General features: G+C 38.7%; 1 protein-coding gene and 1 pseudogene across 23 annotated transcripts in view; one reads left to right on the top strand and one right to left on the bottom strand.

Annotated features, from left to right (window-relative positions):
• LOC145243422 (dual specificity protein kinase CLK2-like) overlaps positions 1-20,933 on the top strand; it is a 196,553-nt gene that overhangs the window by 60,321 nt on the left and 115,299 nt on the right. The window lies entirely within an intron of this gene.
• LOC145244057 (U2 spliceosomal RNA) lies at positions 272-398 on the bottom strand (annotated as a pseudogene).

Below are 20,933 nucleotides of genomic sequence, written 5' to 3'. Positions count from 1 at the left end.
CTCCATCTTAAATACTAGCTTTTCTTCCTAACAAGGCCCATAGCCATTAGTCGCGTGCTCTCGTGTAATGAATGAATGCGTGAATGTAGAATTGACATGAAATTCTTAAAGATAAACTAAAATGACCGAAAAATAGGCTGAAATGATTAAATAAATAAAAAGTAAATGACTTAGAATGACTTGAATGCTTAAAAAATAACTGGAAGCCTTCAAAAACAACTTGAATGATCTGGAGAATGACTTGAATGGTTTTGAGACTGACTGGTTGTAAAATAGGTGATCATTTTACATTAAATTAATACAGAAAAGTGATCTCCCACTTTATATCACAATAAGTACAGCATGTAGTAAGAACAGATACTACACTTTGATCTTGGCCAAAAGGCCAAGAAAAGGGTATTTATTTGCTCCCCCACCGACCAAATTAGGCACAAGGCCGATTTTTAATGTGAGGAAATGGGGACCAACTCCCCGGGGCATAGGGGAGCTGGATAGTGACAATTGGTATGAAGGGTTTCCCCTACATTGACCAAGGTCTGATATGTGGGGGTAACCCCACATATGGTCTTTGCTTGTAGTATCTGCTGGAACAGATACTACACTTTGAGATATTAAATCTTTTATTCATGTTAAAAAATACATTAAAAATTAACGTTGAACAAAAAACTTAGACACATGGCCAACTCAAAAGGGGGGATTTTGGGGGTCGTTGGTCATCCTTGTCACTCCAGAACTAAACAAAGTCAAAAGTTTCTCCCAGCTAGTATCTTCTTTCACCATAATACCGCATTCACCCTTTCATATTGGGGGACGTCCTAGTAACTCCCAATTTTTAAAACATTTTTTATTGACGTGTAAAAACAAAAAAGATAATAATAAAATGGTAACAATAATTCATTTGTGTCGAGGGCGGGGGAAGAAAAAACAAAAGGTGATTAGTAGGACCCTCCCAACCCCGTCTAGTTGATAGACTGCCCGTTCCACTAGGTTTGTAAAAAGAACCTCGCTTCTGCGGGTCAGTCTCTAGGTGGGGATGCCCTCTAGATGGGGGTGAATGGAGAAAAGAAAATTTTGGGGGGTAAGGGATGGAGGTTAGTTTGTATTTCTTTTTCTCCAAGATGGGTAAAATTTAGAGGAAGGGGTGAAAACAAAAATTGCAGGTAAGAGGGGATGGGGATCTTGGAGGCTTCCTAATCGGGGAGGGATGGAACACACACTCAGCTAGCTGAGAGACTACTTGTTTAATTTTACTTAACAGAACTGCGCGTTCCACACCTAGGCGGGGAACACGTATTCAAATTTGGCTCCTCTTCGTACACACAGACTTGCCACATGTATCCATCTTCTGTCAAATGCCGCGCGATGCAGCCTTCTTCTATCACATCTGATCTTCACCTGTAGTTGGTGTTTAAAAAACGCGATCAGATCTTGATCAGAAAAAGACAACACCCCCCGGCAACCTTGCAGACGTGACGTCCAAATCACCATTCTCGCCACGGCCAGGATTGTAACGTAGACCATTTGTCTTTCCCGGTCCCACGGCGGCCTCACGTTGTCCACAACATTGGATACAGTAATTGGGCGAGGATGCTCAGGATCGATGCGAGCCGTCACTCTGCTGACATACGACCAGTACTGGCGGAGTTCGCGGCAATCAAAGAAAGCGTGATCTGTAGTTTCTACGGCCGTTGTCCCACAACGGGGACAATCAGGCGACTCCAAAAACCCGGAACTGCATTGTATGTTGTTGAGTGGAAGTGCATTTCGGGCCAATCGCCAGGTCAGAGAGAACTCCGAATTGTTCAGATGACTCGAACCTGGCGCCCAGCTCCACGCGGAGCGGATCTCACTCTGCTGCCACCCTAAACGCGCGCATAGCGGGTCGTCAGCGGCCCTCTTCACTAGATCCCTGTGGAGTTCCCTACGGGTAGCAGTCACAAGGTCACTGGACCTTGGTAGTCGTTTTAGCGCGGCTCGGCACTCTTTCATGTAGGCAGATTCTCCCCGCGGCCTGCGACGGCTCTCGATGGAAGGGTCGAGAACGAGGTCGGGGAAGGCGGCAGTAACCACGGGGTGCCACGGTTGGTCATCCTGCATATAGTGGCTCAGGAAGGCCAGCATCTCGATGACACTTCAAGTCCGGCATTCCCAAGCCTCCCTCACACGGACGTTGAATACAGACCTGTCTGCTCACCCAGTGTCTTCCTCTGTCCCAAAGGAGCGAGGACAAGAGTTCGACAAGAGCTTTTAGGTGTTGTGCAGGCAGGGGAAGTACGGCCAGTCGGTAAAGGATGAGAGGAAAGACGTAAGTGGCGCACGCCTCAGCTCTACCCTTTAAGGAAAGTTTCCTAGGAAGCCACGAATTGACTGCAGCCTCCACCTTTGACCGTACCTCCAACCAATTCTTGTCAAGCTGGAGACCCGGTCCGAACCACATGCCGAGGATCCGGACCGGGCCATCTGTCCAGCTGAAGGGCGCAGGGAGGTTTGCGTTGCCACTCCATGCGCCCAACCGCAGTCCTACCGACTTGTTGCGGTTTATCTTGGCCCCTGTGATTCTTTCGTACTGTGTGAGTGCCTCCGACACGACCTCAATGTCTCTGAAGCCCGACACGAAGATCGTGACATCATCGGCGAACGCGGATACCTTGGCAGCTGAGCCGCCAGGCAGAGCCATTCCGCGCAGGGCCGAATTTGCCTCCCCATGTCTCAGCTTGCGGAGAAAAGGCTCCAAAGCCAGGACATAAAGCAGGGGTGACAGCGGACAACCCTGACGAACCGACCGAGAGATAACAAAGGGTTTCGAGCGCTTTCCGTTCACTTGCACGACAGCCATGGGCTGTCGATACATTATGGAGATCCACTTGCAAAAGTCCGGTTTAAAACCGGCGGCCTCTAAGACAGATGCCAGGAAACGATGGTCGACCCTATCGAAAGCTTTGGACTGATCTAAGTTTATCAGCGCGGCTTCCGTGTCGTCATCTATTCCCCCCTCTAGGATCATGCGGATCAGGTGCAAGTTGTTCTGAATCGATCTCCCCTTCACAGCGTAGTTCTGTTCCGGTTCAACCAACTCGTCGATAACAACCTGCAGCCGATTCGACAGGACCTTGGCCAAAATCTTCAACTCTGTGTTTAGCAGAGTTATGGGCCTGTAGTCGTCTAACTCTTCCCCTCCATGCCCGTCACCTTTCTTCAGCAATGTGAACACTCCCTTGGTCACCTGCCCTGGGATGGATCCCTGAGCAAACCAATGGTTGAACATATCCGTCAGAAGAGGCAGAAACATGGGCGACAGCCTCAAGTACAGTTCGTATGGCAGACCATCAAGTCCTGGCGATCTGTCACAGCTGACCTGCTTCAGCGCAGTAAAGACCTCCCGCTCCGTCATCCGGCCCTCGCAACTAGCCGCCTCGAGGCGGGGAGAGTCGGCCAAATAGTCGCTAAACTCAAGGACCGGAAGATCGGGCTGCTGCGTAAAACGCTCCTCGAAATGTTCTCGAAACCCCTCGCAGATCTCCCGAGTCGATTCCAGGGTGCGTCCATTCGGATGTTTGATTTTTGCAATGTATTTGTCCGAGCCACGCCTAGAAACCTCACGGCGCACGTCTGCATCAGAATTGACTGCTTCGTTGCCTATCTTTCTAAGCCTAGCTCTAACTACTTGGCCTTCGTAACGCTCGCTAGTCTCGCGTAGAAGGTCCTGCTTAGCTAGTTCCTGACTAACCCTATCACCCTCCCCCATAGCCTGGGCTAGTTTCTGCTCTAGCTTCTTCTTCGTCTTGGCCTTATCTAGTGCGAGGCGCTGGGCATACTTGACGGAGAAGCTTCTGATCTTGGCTTTGAGACCTAACCACCACTTACTCCCGGTAACCGCCCCCACTAGTGCCTTTTTAATCAATTCTCTTAACTGATCTTGGAAGTCTTGTATCTCCAGAAGGGAGGTGTTTAACTTCCAGTACCCCGCTAACTTAGGCCTATTTCCTAGCTTCAGCCGGGCCATAACTAATTTATGGTCCGTCTGGCCTAGCCAAGTGAACGTGGGACAAGATAAGAAGTCTACTTCGCCTCTCCTGACTAACATCCTGTCCAAATAGGTATTTGGATAGGAGGAAACACTATTGGTCCACGTCCACATCTCCCGCCCCGGATGCTCGAACCGAAACCTGTCGACCAGACCGCATCTAGCCATCAGATCAGCCAGGCTGGACTCGCACCTCTCCGATCCTCTAGCTCCGCCTCCTACCTTATCTATGTTGGGGTCTAAGATGGAATTCCAATCCCCCATTAGCACTACCCGCTTCCGACAATCTACAAACGCGTCAAGCTGACTGAAGAATGAGACTCTCTCACAAGCGGTGCCGGGCGCATGAACCGCAATCACCCGAAACACAGAATCTTTTACGGCAACATCGGCCACAACCAGCCTACCCACCGCATCTCTATGGACAATGTCGACCGTCGCCGACAGGGTACGTTTAACCAGCACGGAAACTCCCTTCCCCCGCGAGCTACCATATGCTGAGAAAACCTCAAAGTCTCGGGCCAGCACCTGACAGTCCACAGAGGAAACAAAATGCGTCTCCTGAATCGCAGCAACATCCACTCTCAGGGACAAGAGGTCGTGCCGGAGGCGAGCCGCCCGGCCCGATGATCTCAAGCCCCTCGCATTCAGACTAGCCAAATTCAAAGCCATGGTACCTACCTTAAGGTGTGTTACACTTAGCTCCGAAGTCAGCCGGGGAAAGGACACCGACGTTGTGTGCAATGCTCAAGATGGTCAGATTTTTCATGTCCTGACCTTCTCTCACAATGCCGCCGACATCCAAAGGGTAAGTCAATTTAAGGGCCCTATAGAGTGACGGATGGACCAACACTGGGACCCTTCCCTTGCATTGTTTTGCGAGTTCCTCAAGGGAAGGGTCATTTTTCCTAATCAGTTCAATTCCCGGACCAGCCCCTTCAGCGGCTTCCAGCATTGTCCACACGTTGGTTTTGCAGGCCTCAGGAAGCCTGACGAAAGTTGTTAGCCGTGGGGCGTCCGGGAAATTAGAGGGGACATTAACGTCTTTTCCCCCTATCTGTTGGAAGTCCAGCAGAGGTTTTAAATTTTTTCTCTGCCGGTGTGGTAAGCCCATTGCCACAGACAGGGGGTCTACAAAACAAAGTTCCTCTCTCGTTTCGAGGGCGAGAGTCCCTGTTGGAGTGAGTCCGTAAGTGGGAGAAGCTGAAGGGTCTCTCTCCCTCCCGGGTTCATTCTTTTCTTTCTGGGATGGCGGCTCAATTTGCATTGGTGTGGGGACGAGTGTCTGTGTGGTGTCTGGTGTTGGTGTGGTGTCTGGTGTTGGTGTGGTGTCTGGTGTTGGTGCGGTGTCTGATGTTGGTGTTGGTGCAGTTTCTGGTGTTGGTGCAGTGTCTGGTGTTGGTGCGGTGTCTGATGTTGGTGTTGGTGTTAGTGCGGTGTCTAGTGTTGGTGCAGTATGGTGTATGGGGGGTGGAAGTGGGTTGTGTTGTTAGAGGTGGTGTATGCTCACAGGGAGTGGGGGCTGCCTTTTCTTCCCCTTTCCTTTTCTTTTTTATTCTTTTGAATGAACCGGGGAGTGGTGAGGTTGAGTTCCTCTCCCTCTCACTAGCAGATTCATCCTCAGCCAAAAGTCCAAGAAAAGCTTAAAAAGCTAAGAACAGCATCTATTAGGAACAGCCCTTTGATCTTAACCAAAAAGGCCAAGCACAAAAGTGTTACGGACCGACAGATAGACTTATAGAGTCGCTTGCACACGACTAAAAATCAAAACATGGCTACCTTTTGATCGGTATCATAACAAATTGTTTTTTCGCTGTAAAAAAAAAAAAAAAAAAAAAAAAAAACTATTTAAGTGAAATATTTTTCAGAGAACTTCCTTCCATAATGGATACATAGAATATAACATTTTTTTTTTTTTTTCCTCGATATTTTCATTTTTTTTTTTTAATGTCTTGATTAAACTGTACAAGTACCACTTTTTCAGGCTTGAAGGATAAATTTTAAGTGTTTTCTCCGTTGGATACTTAGGCAAAGAAAAGCAACTGATCAAACAAGGGAGATTTAAAAAAAAAAAAAAAAAAAAAAAGATCAGTTCCGAAATATTAATTTAATTAAACAACAAATTTATTTTTTTGTAAATAATAAAAAGTAATTACATTAAATAATGAACAATAAGCAACATATGTACATATGTGTGGATATTTTCCAGTTCTAGTGTCTAAAATATTGAAACGGAGTACAATTCTCTCTTTACAAGAACAACTAATCTCACCAGCCAATATTTTCTGTGATTGTAGAAAACTGACCAATTTGGCCGTATCCATTGAAAAATAATATCCATTGAAAAATAAAGTAAATCTTTGACATTTAATGTATTAGCATTCATATTGGAACTCTCAAATTGAAATTAATCTAAAATATACTCCTTAAAATTCGAGTTATGACCACAGTTTCTGTAAACTTAAATCAAAATTGATCTGTCGCCTTTCTTTATACAAGCACCCTCCTTTGTTAGTATTCTTCCAATAATAGAAAAGTGAATAAATTACTTGCAATTCTTAGCATGTCATCCAGATTGAAAAAGATAAATGGAATTCTGATTTGAATTGTTTTGGAAATGGTCAAATTATTTGTATCAAAATTGAAATGCTTTGGTGGTAGATATAGCAAATAAAGGCTTCTCAAATGAAGCTACGACTTATTGATTTTATTTTTACCAAGGGAAACAACTCTATCATTTTTGACAGTTTTGATTGCAGAACAATCGAGCTATTTTAATGATCAATTTTTCTTTTCATGGCAGATTCAATTGATAGTTCTGATTATTTTGTATATCTTGTGCATCTTCTTGGCCTAATGCAACAGTCTCAAACTTCTGGATAAAAAAACTTATCAAAACACCTGTACAATTTCTACGTCAATTAAGCCTATCTTTTTTCGTCTTTTTAATTGTTTATATACATCTAGTAAAACTTTGTGCAAGTTGGTCTTTGCTATTGCTTTATAGGTGGCAACCACTATCTTATTTAGCTTTCAAACACCATTTTAGACACATTCAGTCGTGATAATAAAACGTTACATTGCATCCTATGAGCAACACCACCACAATCGCAACATCTCTAGAGGAAGGAGTTCCTATTTTTCTCTTTAAATATTTAGTCCTACCACTGCTACCAGTTGTCACTGGATACGAATTCTACATGTTCTGTGATTATACCGACCATAACTGGCTTACAGATACATACGATAATCTTTCCCATTTCCAATTCATAAATAATAAAAGCTCCCTCGCCAAAGTCCATCCATTCTGATTAGCTAAGCTCTGAATATTCTCATATTCTAAAATGCAGTTCTTTGCTTTATAAATGAACGCTTACTTACATTAAAATATGGCATCACTAACAAACATTGTGCCCGGCGTCAAATTCATTTATTGCTTAGGTTATTTCAAACATGTAAGATCGAAAATTACAAGAGAGAAAATCATGAAAACCCATTTGCGTTCTTATACAAAGTTTAAAATCCACGATAAGAATCTCCCTTCATCAACGTCTTCGTCAAAACATCAAGAAAATTAGTTTTTCTTTTTTTTTTTTTTGCCATTAAACACACTATGTGAACGTTGGTGATGTTTCAAACTGTCGCTTTTCATATTAGATATTGAAGAGTTTAGCTCTCAAATATTTGCGTCTTTTATATTACGATTTCTCTGATAAAAAAAAACACAAACAAAAGTATTGGATTGTGTAGTGGACTTTCGGTCAGCGTTCAAGTTGTGGATAACTTGGCAAAGACTAAAGTTACCTCTCATGAAAGAGGAGAACTATTTATGGCACAATGGGAGATTCCATTGTGCACACATGGGCCAGTCTATTCTTTGGATTATCATTGGCTGAATCACCTGATTGGATATGCTTGTACATAAATACAAGCCCTCAGTCCAGCTCAATCTGGTGTCAGTCTTGTACATAAGCTGGACCCTTGGTAAGTGTTGCTGCTATTATTATTATTATTATTATTATTGTTGTTGTGTGTTATTGACAACTACAGTTCTTTTGATTATTCTACAAAAAGCAATTAACAAAATACAGAAGTGTATTTCTTAATTATTTTATCATGACGGCGACAACGATCAGGTCTTAGTCAAAACCAGGGTTGCGAAGTTGGATGGTGAAACTCCGATTCCTTGAATTCCTAAAATGCCAACTCCGACTCCTTTGATATCTTAGACTCCGACTCCGGACTCCTTGACCTCTATGTGGAAATCTATGCTGCAGATCCATATACCAGCCTCCCACACCTATTCAGCATGCATTTTATAATTACTTTTCATGTATATTATTTTTATGTCTAACATTCACTTGTATGATAAATATACTCACATATACACTCTACCAGCTCTATTTATTTATTTATTTAACGTTAACTCATAACAAGGCATATCACCACTTGGACGAAAAAGGCTACTTTTTGAGACCATGTCTAGGAAAGATTAGCAAGATGCCGGATGTTACATTTAAATTTCTGCATATCAGTACAACCAGGAAAGCAGGAAGGGAATTCCAAAGTCCAGCTGTTCAAAGAAACTATTAGAATAGAAAGCTTTTTGGCATCTAGTGACCTCAATAGTGAAAGGGTGAGATCTTATAGTTGAACGGGTTTGTCGGGGATATGTACGAGGTACAAGTGCAACAAGTTCATCAGAATACATTCCATTAAACATGCACAAAGATGCAACATTGTGATGATGGGACAAAAGCTGGAGCTTAGTTGACAAAGTGGGAACGATTAGATTGACAACTGTTTTTTGAACCCTATCCAAGATGGAGAGGCTAGTGGTAGATGCACCAGCCCAGATGTGGCAACAACACTCCATGCATGAGTGAATGGTGGCCTTGTAGAGGTACGGGGTACTCTCAGGTGTGAGTAGTCTTCTAGCTCGATAAAGAGAACCCACTATCTTTGCAGCAGTCTTTGCAATGTCCTCTATCTATTTGTTCCAGTTCATATTGCCGACAAAGTAAAATATGGTAAAATAGTCCCAAAAAAGGAGTTTGAAGGTAGAATTCTCAGGTAGGGTGGTGTTTTTCATCGATATATGCTGTTCGAGAGGTGTCTTGTAATTGTTAAAGGAGAGCAGCTCAGTTTTACTAGCATTAAATGTTACCATCCATCTGCATCTCCATTCAACTATGGTCTGGAGGTCATTTTCTAATGATTTTGCCATTGTCTTAGATTTATATACATCTTTTCTTCCCTAATGCATGTTATAGAGCATTGTATCATCAGCAATAAGGAGGGTTTAGCTTCCGGTCCTAAACTTTAGTAGGCTGACCTTTTCAAAATCGATAAATACTAAACATCTATAGATTTCTATTGCTAAGGGATGCATTATCTTAACCTATATTTATACTCTATAGAATATCTATAAAATAGATAACTAATAGCCACAGTTTGTGTCCAGATTATAAGTGATCTGTATTAACTAGCAACTTTATCTTTCTTTCATTAGATGGGATAAAGTACTGGTGATTATCTTTACTTGAAAACTAACACCTAAAGCACATTTCGAAACGCACCCTAACCCTTATACTATAATTTTCCAATTAGTCACTAATCCACAAACCACATTTGATCTTTTCTTAACCCTAATAGATATTCACCTTTAATCTACACCCCACACTCATACATACCTCCTTTAAAAACATAAGCAATCTTAATCCTATTCTGAGGAGTGTAACTTCAAAGCAGATACTAATTTTTTGATATTAACTCTATCAGCCCTCACTATCCATGCAACTAGGTGCAGGGAACACCCTCTCAGTGCTGATGGACCAGTAGATCTGGTTAGATCATCCATCTAGGATCAGGAAAACTCCGATTTGTAAACCTGTGCCACTGGCCTCATACGTCTTGGCACCAAACAGGGGAGGGAGGCCTCCTCATTCTTGGACGACAACCTCCCTAGAGTGGGTGACTTGATCAAATCACAGGTTTGCAAACCTAAACTGCTTAAGGAGTAGTAAGGCTCTACCTATCTATACTCCATATTCCTTCTTTGCCTATTAGCCAGGAGCAGAGGTGAGGCCACAAGGACTCATTAGAGATGCCCAGTGCTTAGCCTTGTTTCCTGACTAGGGCAATGAATGCCGTTCCCTACATTTGCCTTATTCCCTTCTCCTATAACTGGGCATCTTGGGGGTGCTTATTTACCATATATGCTAACATGATGGAACTGGGCCACTCCTGTCGGACAGGTTTGAGGGTACTGGTTAGACAGTTGCTGGTTGCTGTTTCCAACTGACAGTACAGAAGCCCTTTCATAGCGCTTAGAGCGGCTGTTCTATCGTCAGTTGTGTAATATCGGGATATTTGTAGTGCCATGTCATGCATGGAAAGGCACCCTGTACTTATCTCTGGTTGGCATTCCCGAGGCCACATTCCTGTGGATGAGGAGCCGGTTGATGGTCTACTCATGTTGCATGATGGTGCCTATGCACATGCGTTTTGCCTAGCACCTCAATCTAGATCTGAAACTACAAAATAGAATGAAATGTTCAAACCAGACGCACACTCACGCCTCCTCTCTTGAGGCTTGCATTTACACATATCCGAGGACGTAGAACTAACTTAAAGGATGTAGACTCATTTCTCCTAGCAAACTCCCCGGATATCTTAGCACTAAGTGAAACTAATTTGCACTCCTTCATCCCCTTTAACATCTTTAACATGTCTAGTTATCTTCCACTTTGTCATAAGGACTTTAACAGGAATGGACTTGGAGTCTATATTTGTAACGCCGTCCCCATGTCTAGGGAATCTAAACTAGAATCAGGTTACCAGGCCTTCATGTGCTTTAAACTAAATTTACAACATAGCGTTAGCTGCTTGTATTTTCTTTATTGCTCTCCATCTAGCCAGGACTGTACTATAATCAATCATGTCTCTTACAGCATAGATGTAGCACTCTCCCTTGACACTAGCGCCCAAATACATAGTGACTCTAACGCCTGCGACAGAAATATTTAGTGACTCTAACGCCTGCGACAGAAATATGCTTGGCTTCTCTAACTTCACTGACACAGCTAGTAGCATCATCCATAACTTTGCTATATCCCATTCCTTGACACAGACAGTAACATTCCCAACCCGTCTCCCAGATCGCCAGGACCAGCAAGCCTCACTTGTGGATCTATTTCTGACAAGAGATCCTGAGGATCGTGTAATAAATGCTGATTGCCCACTTAGGAATGCTGATCATGCTGTGATAATGATAGAATCACTCTAAACTCTCGCCCCCAAGTTGAAGAACCATTGCTCAAAACGACAACATACTAAAATAAGGCTGGCTGGGATGCCATTAGCGATTGCATCAGAGACGCCCCATGGGGAAATATCTTTTCTTTTCCTGCAGAATAGTGCGCAAATGAAACTACTGAATGGTTCAAAGCAGCAATTGAAGCATATGTTTCTACACAGAAGTTTTATAGCAAACCCCACCGTTCACAATGGTTTACTTCTACTTGCACAGCTGGCATTGCTCAGAGGCAACATGCATACCATAGATTTATCCAGCATAAGTCCTGTACAAACAAAGTATATAGAAGTTAAAAGTAATTGTTAGAAAGAAGTAGCAACAGCTAAGAGTGAATATACTGAAACCACCAGGAAATGCATTGAAGCGCAGAAATTAGGAACTCATGATTTCTACAATAGTGTGGTAAATAATGAGCAATCAATAATTCCCCCACTATCCAACAATCATGAGGTTGTTTGTACAGCAACTGAGAAAGCTAACATGTTTGCCTGTTATTTTCCCTCAAACTCTACCTTGGACTAAGCAAACCATTCCCTCGCTGAGTTTCCTCTGTCGATAAAAACCATACTAAATGATCTGAAAATCACCCCTTCATGATATCATAAGAGACCTAGATACCTCAAAAGCATATGGACCTGTTCTCATCCCGGCTGTGCTCTTAAAAAAAATGCTCCGCTGAGGTTGCTCCAGTTTTTTCTAAACTCTTTAACAAATGTCTTACCGAATCTTGCTTTCCTGACAGCTGGAATATTGCTTCTGTGGTACCAGTTTACAAAATCTCTGACGAACGAACTGACCCATTAAATTATTGCCCAATTAATCTCCTCCTGCTTTTCGCCTAAATATTTGAATCTTTAATTAATCAAGCTCTAGTCCACCACCTTATAGCTGCTAAACTTCTGTTTGACCAATATGGATTTAGGCAAGCCCGTTCTACTGCAGATATTCTAACTGTAATCTCTGAACTTATATACCAAGCACTGAATAGGGGAGGGGAGGGCAGTAGCCCTATATATATCTAAGGTTTTTGACAGGGTATGGCACGATGGTCTTCTCATGAAGATAAAATCTATGGTATTACTGGACGAATGATTAACATAATTAAATCCTTCTTAAATGAGAGAAGAATCCAGGTTGTCATTGATGGGCGTACGTCCAAACAATGATATAAATGCAGGTGTACCTCAGGGATCGATCCTTACTGGATAAAATTGTCTCTGAAATGGGTATATTTGCTGATGACATCACACTCTATAGCAGGCATGTGGGGAAAACTAATGAGCACATATCTAAAGCAATGGCAGAAACCCTAAAGGAAGACAATCACTCTGTAGTGGAATGGGGTCAGAAATGGATGGTAACGTTCAAACTGCCAAGACAAAGCTCGTTTCCTTTAATAATTACATGAAACCTTACCAACCACCAATAGCTATGGCTAAAGATACATTACCTGAAAGTACTTTGTTCAAACTCCTTGGCTTAACGTTCACAGGAAACATGAGTTGAAATAAATACATTGAGATCATTGCCAAGGCTGCTGCAAAGAAGATGGGCTCTCTCTACCATGCTAGAAAATTACTTAAGCCTGAAAGTATCCTGTACCTCTACAAAGCCACCATTCGCCAGTGTATCAAGTACTGCTGTCACATTTCGGCTAGTGCATCTGCTACTAGTCTCTCGCTCCTGGACAGTGTTCTAAAGAGAGTTGCCAACCTGATAGGTCCTGAACTGTTATCTAAGCTTCAGTCCCTGTCCTATCGACGAAATGTTGCATCTCTCTGCTTGTTTTACAAGTATTTTAATGATGGATGCTCTGACGAACTACAAACTCTTGTACCTCCTCGATGAAAATACCCTCGATAAACCCGACAAGCAGCGAAGTGCCACCCCTACACAGTAAAGATCCTGAGGTGTAAGAAAGCCGTCTACTCTAATAGCTTCTTCCCCAGAACTGATAGACTTTGGAATTCTCTTCCGGTTTCCTGTTTCCCCAACTGTACTGACATGCAGAAGTTCAAGTGTAATGTAAACAGACATCTTGCTGCTAAACTCCCTACATAGTATCCCTGCAACTTAGATCCCTGATAGCAGCCCCTACATCAAAGTGGCAATGTGCGTTGTTTGGTTAGAAAATGTAATTAAAAAAAAATGGTAAAACCAAACAGGAAAATCATGTAAAAAAAAAAAAAAATTCATTGGACTTAAGGAGTCGGAGTCGGATAAAAAATTCCGACTCCTTGTACTTTTAGAAATCCGACTCTGACTAAAACCTCCGACTCCGCAACCCTGGTCAAAGCATCAACAAAATCAGTTTTTCGAGTTTTTTCATCATTAAACACATTACGTGTAGATTGGTGCTATTTAAAACTGTCACATTTTATATATATTGAAGAGTTTAGCTCCCAAATATTTGCGCCTTTTATATTAAGATTTCTCCTTAAAAATAAAAAAGCAGAAACAAAAGACAATAAAGTACGGAAATGTATTCAATTATTTTCTCTTTACCATGCGATTTGATGACATTTTATGTTTTCTGGTAGTATGATACTGAATAATGCATGTAAAATTATTGCCAAAAAAGACATTATGCTTTCCTATGGCCAGTCAAGCAATGCACATGTGTGTATGTTGTTTGACTAATGGCAAGACTATTTATCGGCGACAATTTTACATGTGTTATTCGTTTACAGATTATCAGAAAACCTATAAATATTGCCAAATTAGGATGAATGTGAAAGGTGGTGAGAAACAACCAATTTAACTTTTTTTGAACCTTGAACATTACCTTTATAGAGAATATGGCTATATTGAGGATGTTAACTCGTGACTTAATTGAAGAGGTTGGCTCCCAAATATTTGCGTTTTCTTTTTTATTATGCCAATAAAAAAATACGGAAATTCAATATGGCTATATTGAACATGTTAACTCCTGACTAAATTTAAGAGGTTATCCTCCAAACCGTTGCTTTTTTTTTATGCTGAAAAAGGAATAAATATGGAAGTTTATTGAACGAAATAAAACCAACTTATTTTTTGCCAACAATCTTATTTTTGCAACATATTTCTTTTTATAACATTGTATTTTTTAAATTTTTTATTCAGAATAAATCAAAATATAGAAAACACTATTATTTGGAAGTTAAACACTTCAAAATATAAATATATATGAATTGCGTTGGTACTTTGCCATAGTACATTCATTTTGGCTCCGGGTGCTAGTGCTTGCTATTTTAATGGGCCTTATAGTAGCTCTCACTAACAACCATAGTTTAATTTTTTTTTTTACGTGTGGGGCCATTCATACTTCCACCGGGCAACGCTGGTACACGGCTCCTGCTAGTTCAAAATAAAAAGATAACATTAAACTAAGCTAGGAATATGGATAGATGTTTTGTTTTTTCATTTTAGTCTTCTAATCATATAGTTACAATGTAATAAGTTTTTAAGAACTTTGTTTGTTTTAGATGAAAATTAAAACAATAAATAATAATTTTCCTGAACCCTTACAATATCAAAAAGTCTCAATACAAATTTCAACACATAATCATTCACTCAACAATAATGAATTTCTACAAGTATTTCCAACAACTGAAAATCCTAGCACATTGAAGAAGTTTAAAAGTTTTGTTAGAAAACTCATTGCTTTTTGAATGACTAAAAGGTTGATCTTGAAGGGGTTTGGAATACCTGCTTCCCTGACTATATTGATATGCATAGGTTTAAATGTAATGTAAACCATCATCTTGTTAATCTTTCCTGTGTATGATCCCAAATAGTAGCCTCTTATGTCCAACTGGCGATATGCCTTGTTAGGGGTGAAACGTGGGTTTAAAAAAAAAAATGCTTCACATTGACTTTTTTTTTTTTTTTTTAATCCTCTGGGAATACTCCCTTTTTAAGACTTTTTTTTACTTTTGAGGCATTTTTAGATAATTTAAGATTTGAATCCCTTTTATTTCTATTGCGTTAAAATCGCCTTTTTCTTTACTTAAATAGGTTTAAATACAGTTATGGAAGTTAGAAAATTTAAGGAAAACAATCTAATTCTTGTTCAGAATTCCCTCTATATAAAAAAATAAAAAATAAAGAAAATTCCGCATAATGTTCCTACCTCTGCCGAAACAAAAATATCACATTCTAAAAATCACATAAATTGATCAAGCAGCTTATTTTCAAGAGATAAATTAATTCTTAGAATGTTAGCGCGATATGAGTAAATAAATGCATATAGAAAATATCTGAATTAAAAAAAAAAAAAAAAAAAAATCATTTTAATGCCTATAAGCTTGTGTAGTTTTGATGCATTGTATGTTAATTTAGTGTTAAAAATCCAACAAAATTTTGTTTCTAGTTCATCAGTGTAATTTTGAAAAATATGCTCTAAGTACAGGGTGGAACAATAAGTGTCGCCTTAAAGAAAACAACACTTTATTCCTATATATTCAATATAGACGCCTTCAGCCTCAATCACCATCTCGATACTGGTTCAGAACTGGGAGCCTGCCTTTTCCACAAGCATTGGCGGGAGCTTGGCGAATACTCGGCGGATGGCGCCGATCAGGCTAGCTTTAGTGTTGTGGGAAGTCATGTTGGTGATACTCTCGATGCATGACTAAACCCAGTAGCCATGCTGGTTCAGGTCGGGGGAGGAGGGGGCCAGTGAGAAGAGGGTACAAAATCGTAGCACTCCTTCTGAAGCCAAGCCTGGGTCTCTTTAGACTTGTAAGCCAGTGCAGAGTCCTGCTGCCACACCAAGGGTTTGCCAGCAGCCACCTGATTGCACCAGGGGATCACCACACTCTTCAGCACCTCCAAGTACACTTTAGTGTTGACTTTGAAGCCGATTTCGAAGATATGAGGTGGCATGATGTGGCCCTCACTTGAAAGCACACCAAAGACCATAACTATGGCCGAAAACTTTGTTTTCATCACCCTGTTATTCATTGCAATCCAGTGATGCATTTTGAGGCTGCTGGCAATGGTCCTATTATCATAACTTGGATCGATAAAGAGTGTGAGTTATACAGTGGCACATCCCCGATCTTGCTTGTTGAACATTGTCACTTTCAGACATGATAGAAGGCTCTTATTGCTCTTGGGATTTATACACAACTGGATAACTATTAGATGATCTGCAACAAAAAAAGAAAACCGGTTTTCATCAAACTGAAATGGAATCATGTTATCTTCTCTGGGGCAACAGTTTTATCGGTCTACACTATACCTACTCCTTGAACGAGTTGGTACAATATCAATATATGTCAATTTCCATCTTTACCTAGCTATTATCACTTTATACCTAGTACGAAGAAAAATTGTTTATGGGAAAAATTATTTTGCTTACTATTAGTATAGGAAAATAATTAACTATGATTTACATAGTTTTTATTGGTAAAAAACATTGCAAATCATAAACAAAAATAACTTACTTTGAATAAATGCAAATATCCTTTGTCTTAGTTTTTTCTTTCTTTTGTGTGTGGATTATCCAAAAAAAAAAAAAAAAGAAAGAAGTAATTTAGTTTTTAAAAAATATATCATTTTTTTTATGTTAATTTCTTTGAAATAAAAAAATAGGGAAACTAAAGTAAATTTTCTAATATCCTATTAAAAAAAAAATGTGAACATATTCTGACTTGTTTTTTCTTTAAATCATCCGGGCAGCACCAGGTTTAATATAGCTAACATTTCATACAATGTTACTTGATATGAAATAATATTTCAAAATATATACTTTGATGAGTTATCTTTCTTTGGTAACTGAACAAGTTTATTAAAGGAAGATAACTCTGATTATTCCTTTTAATGGAATGTTTGCCAAAGAAGTTGAATGCAGTGAAATGATTTTGAATGTAGAATATTTTTACAACCTGAATGATTCCATTACTTTCATTCAGAAATATTAAAAGGAAAATTGTAGTAATAATACCAATTAATATTTCTGGTTATAAGAAAATTAAAGAAATATATTTTACTATTATTAACTTCTATATATAAAAAAATAAACACTATATAGAGAATTTTTATTTGCGTTTTTTTTTTTTTTTTTTTTTTTTTTTTTTTTTCATTAAATTTCAAGCAAATCACATATGCAGATGGTAAAATGATTTTATGAAAGTCAATTACTTAGGCTCCAAGAATTCAACATCAACAACCAATCGGTGTACGACGACTGTTTTGGCGACAATCATTTTTTTTTTCATCATAAGCTTAGATTAGACATAAAATAGAAACCTTAAAAATATGATTAATACTTAAGTGGTGATACTAAAATGTTATACAGCAAACGAAGGTTACAGGTTAAAAAAAGGCAAATATAATCTACTTAAAGAAATGCTTATAAAGGTCACATCAGGCAAGTAGATATATTATTTAAACAAAGGGTTAGAATAATTTTTATATTTCAAGTACCAAAACAAAGTGGAAAACAAGATGAAAAATTGTTGATTAGAGATTATTTAAAAAAAAGTAATTTAAAAGTAAAAATAACTGGACATTTTTTTTTCACCAATGAATGAAATCCTTGATGCGTTGAAGAAAACCATTTTAAACTTGAAACTATCCCATTCTACTCAAATTGTTCATACAACTCGTTCATTACAATAAAAATTTGACTGATTCATTAAACGTTTACACTCAACATGAATTATCTAAAACCAAGCTCCTATCTTTACATCATCAACGCTCTGATCGCCATCTGGCATCAATTGAAATTGATGGATCTTGTCTTGGGGAGGCTCTGTGTTTTGACCAGCTTCTGAATTTGACCTTTACTCCTGATCTGAAATGAAACATGTACATCAAATCTGTTGCCAAGATTGCTGGGAAGATGGTGGGATCCTTCTACCGCTCCAGAAAATATCTCACTACTGATGCAATTCTCTATCTGTATAAAAGCCAAGTATGTCCAAGGATGGAGTACTGCTGCCACATCTGGGCAGGAGCTGCTAAAAACAGCCTATCCTGCCTTGACAGAGTACAAAATAGACTTCATGGCTTAGTGGGGGATGCCCTTTTCTCTTCCCTGCAACCTCTCTCCCACAGAAGAGATGTTGCAAGCCTGTCCATGTTTTATCGTTATTTCCATGGTAAGTGCTCGTCTGAGCTCCAATCTCTGGTCCCCCCCCTCGCCAATCTTTCACGATAAGCACCCGTCTAGCCGAAACCACTGTCATTAATTTTCCCCACTCTTTATCTGTGCCTAAATCAAAGCGTAGATTCCATGAGCAAAGCTTCTTAGAAGTGCACGACTGTGGAATTCTCTTCCATTTGCCTGTTTCCCACCTGACTACAACTTGAATGTCTTCAAGTCCAACATAAACAAATTCCTGATGAACCGCCCCCTTAAGTAAGACACTTTATCAAATCTCCAGTACTAACGATTACTAGGATACTATCCCATTGATTACTGTACACGCAGTAACCCTTATCCCCGAGTGGCTTCCGTGCCTTGATAAGTGGTGACCTCCATGTAAAAAAAAAATATATATATATATATATATAGTTTTCCTATCTCTCAGAACAATGAAGAAGGATGCTGAACTGATTCTGGATCCCCACTTTTATGGGTCCATTGTTGTAACTGCGAATGGCTTGCAAAAGCAGCTTTGAATCTCTGTGTCTAGTCAGCCAGTGTTCGGAATGTGGTGAACTTGTTGGAAAGTGTCAGCCCAACCGACCCAGAGTGAATGCCACAACCACGACCATAAACATTTCCATATCTTGGTGAACTTTTTTTTTTTTTTTTTTTTTTTTTTTTTTTTTTTTTTTTAGAAATTCAAGCTTTATAAACATCAAATTTTACTATTAAAAGATAATTATGTATTAAATATTAAAGAAATCTTCAAAAATTTTAATGAACATATGCTAGATAATTTAATTGAAAATTATTTCACAGTAAAAATCGAATATATTTTAAGAAATACATTGTATTTAATTTTTGTAGAAAATGGGGAAAAAATCTCCTTTTTAAAATTTTTAATATGAAAAACTATTGGGTTAAATTCAATTATCAAAAAAAATTATTGTACATATTTGAAAAATATTTACGTTTTTTTATTTATTTGAAAATATGAAAGATTGCAATAATTGGTTTTAAAAAAAATCTTAAGAATAACAAATCTTAAGTTACATATAAAAAAAAAAGTTAAAAGAACAGAATGACAATATGCTTTTTCTACTACAGTTCTGTTTTTCCTCTTTTATATTGCACTTCCTCATGTATCAAATAATTGGCAGTTTGAGAAGCTATTTATTTCAATAATTTTATAGAGATTTGAGTCAATTTGATAACTAAAAAAATAACAAAGTTAAATTTTACTTTCAAAATCATATTTTTTAAAAGAAAACAACTTGGTAAAAAAATAATAAATGTAGCTAAAAAAAGACTCTGTCAGGTAAGTACAACTAGAAAAAAATCAGAGGAAAAACAGTTTTTTTTTTATGTAAAACTGTTTAGAAACATTCCAATTTTATAATCTAGACAAATAATTATTATATAACTTTTTTTTTTTAACCTAATACGGTGAAGATTAATATTTTACAAGAATTTACATCCAAATTTAGGTAATAAAACTTTTAAAATGGATTGCATCAAACTTTTTTAATTGAAAATAATTTTTTCTCGTTTATATATCCATTTTGATTTTTTTCTTTACGATTTAAAAAAAAAAAACAAAAACAAAAAAAAACTGACTAATCTTCTAATATTCAGATTTTCTGTTGGTTCTTCGGAAATTTAAAAAGTTCAACTCTGACTACTAGCATTTTTACGAGTCCAAAACCTCAAATTCTGCAACTGTATTGCCAGTATTCCTATAATTATTAGTATTATGGTTGTTTTTATTTATTTATTTATTTATTTTTTTTTTTTTTCATGTTTCATATTCCTTTAATTTATCTGTTACATTCTATGTATTTTGCTCAAGTTTTCTGTCTCTTTGACCTTCACCATGTAATATGCTGGGATGATATATCTATTAGCAGATTTTTTCTCTTTTGTTAATGAAATTTATCTTGCCTGGTCTTTGGATAAGTTTCCATTTAATGCCTTCTACAATTTCTTTTTCTTTTGTTGCCATCTAAATTAACTTTCCTGGCATTGTTTAGTGTGTCATTAGTTTTATATTTTTAACTTCATTCTAAATGGTTTCATGCATTAAAAAAAAATTCTGAAATAATGTGTATCCTTTTTAAATTCAAGACTATTGTGTTTCAAAATATTTATCACAAACACTTTATTTGCATTATTCAGCCTACTGTTCTCATCTTGAGTGTCATCTTCACAATGTCTCCATCCACCTACTTCAGGTATATCTTGTTGAATTTGGGAATCTGCACAGAATTTCAAACAGAACCCCACACTGACAATTGAACCTTCAACCTTCAGAAAAAGGTCACTTACAATTTAATTTTTTTTCTAATATTCTAACCACTGCACCACAGGTGGTGGCTAAAAAAAATTTTTTTTTTTGAAATGCAAATTACTTAGGACTTCTATCCAGTCATGGCTTACAGAACAAGAGCATGCTACTTCCATGAATTAAATAAAATGTTTCATTCGAAATTCCATGCTGATTCATGAGTTCAACA

Source organism: Euprymna scolopes, chromosome 22 (genome assembly GCF_053919585.1).
Source record: "Euprymna scolopes isolate OS-2025 chromosome 22, ASM5391958v1, whole genome shotgun sequence".
NCBI classification, from domain to species: Eukaryota; Metazoa; Mollusca; class Cephalopoda; order Sepiida; family Sepiolidae; genus Euprymna; species Euprymna scolopes.
Note: the sequence above shows the minus strand (reverse complement) of the source record. Positions and strands in the feature narration are given on the sequence as shown.